Consider the following 1,891-nt stretch of genomic DNA (forward strand, 5'->3'; position numbering starts at 1 on the left):
GGTCCGCCTGGCAAGCGTAAGGACCCAGGTTTGATCCCAGTACCACATGCATTGCCAGCCCTGCTGAGCTGGCCACAGCAACTGGGCGTGGTGGTGCACGCCTGTAATCCCAGCGTTGAGGAGGCTGAAGCAGGAGGATCACTATGAGTCCAAGCTGTGCAGTGAGACCCTGTACCAAATTTAAAAAAAAATTTTTTTTTTAAATTATAGCAGCCTTTTCCATAGCAGTACTTAGAGACAGTTGAATGTATGAATTCCCTTAAGGAGAGAAGGATGGAAAAAGATCTTCAAATTCAGATTTCTTTTTGACCACAGGTCTGTTTTCTTCAGGAATGGTTTCTGATGTCTAATCTCCTTTAATAGTATTTCTTTTATGCTTCTAGAATCAGGCAGCAGTCTAGACCACACAAGGCTCTTTTTCTCCTTCCTATTATTTATTTATTTATTTTCTTGGCATTATTTAAATTTTTTTTGGGTGTGTGTGTGTGTGTGTGTGTGTGTAACCAGGGATTGAACTCAGACCCTTGTGCTTGCCAGGGAAGTGCTTATTCTACTGAGCCATCTCCCCAGCCCCTAAAAAAAGTTTTTTTTAAGGATGCAAAATAGTGAGAAAAAAGCAGCATTAGAAACAATACAAAATTTCACTAAACAAAGTAATAGGAATTCAACAGTGGTTGCTGTATTGCATGATGTTATCTTCAGATTAGTTGTTCAGGTTATCAGGTATAAATGCGCAAGATGGGTGTAAAGAAAAAACAAAATAGGGGGCTGGTGAGATGGCTCAGTGGTCTAAAGCACCTACTTAGAACAAGCTTAGCAAAGCAGAGGGACCGCAGTTCAATCCCCCAGCACCACAGGCCAGCCAGCCCTGCCTTCTGGTGGGCTGAGCTGGCCACACACACACACACACACACAGACACACACATAAATAAATAAATAAATAAATAAATAAATAAATAAATGAAAAAACAGAATAATAAAGTAAGAAATTCAAAAGCATCCCTTTTATTGTCTGCAGGCTACCTGCCCCAGGGCGGGTGGGTGTAGCGCTCATACCCATAATCCCAGCATGGGATCATGAATCAATTACAAACTCTAGCAGCCCACCTCATGACTGCATGAGGCTTCGGGGGACCATCCAGACACAAATCCTAACAGGAAGTGAGATATAGAGAGCTGATTGTTTAAAGTCTGCCCCTTGCCTTACCCACTCTGAATAGATGGCTGTTTGCTTGGCTGAGACTTAGCTGTTGTTACAAGAATAGGTTATGGGGAACTTAGGTTACAGTTTACTATGTGGGCAGAAGTTTTTAGACCAAAAACTTCAATTTAATTTTTAAAAAACAATTTAGGGGGCTGGTGAGATGGCTCAGTGGTCTAAAGCACCTACTTAGAACAAGCTAAGCTAAACAAAGCACAGGGACCGCTGTTCAATCCCCCAGCACCACATGCCAGCCAGCCCCGCCCCCTGGTTGGCTGAGCTGGCCACACAAAATAAATAAATAAATAAATAAATAAATAAATAAATAAATAAAAACAATTTAGGGCTGATAAGAGCTTGGCAGCATAGAGTGCAAGGTCCTGAGTTCGATTTCTGGTAACACATGCAGTGCAGGACCTGAAACTGGACCTGGTGGCACATGCCTGTAATTCCAGCACTGGGGAGGCTGAGATAGGAGGTTCACAAGTCTCAGTTGTACTGTGTGTACATTGTATCATTGGGTTGTATGGTGTGTGTGTGTGTGTGTGTATGCATGTGTGTGTTGTGTGTGTTAGTAGGGCTTGAACCCAAGGCCACATCACTAGACCTCTTTTTTTTTTTTGGCAGAACTGGGGATCGAACTCAGGCCCTTGTACAGCCCTTTATTTATTTTTTTTAAATTAATTAATT

General features: G+C 42.3%; 1 protein-coding gene across 1 annotated transcript in view; it reads left to right on the forward strand.

Annotated features, from left to right (window-relative positions):
* Ccdc125 (coiled-coil domain containing 125) overlaps nucleotides 1-1,891 on the forward strand; it is a 73,969-nt gene that overhangs the window by 17,098 nt on the left and 54,980 nt on the right. The gene's annotated exons all lie outside the window — the stretch shown is intronic.

This window comes from Octodon degus, unplaced genomic scaffold, assembly GCF_000260255.1.
Source record: "Octodon degus isolate 3935 unplaced genomic scaffold, OctDeg1.0 scaffold00001, whole genome shotgun sequence".
NCBI classification, from domain to species: Eukaryota; Metazoa; Chordata; class Mammalia; order Rodentia; family Octodontidae; genus Octodon; species Octodon degus.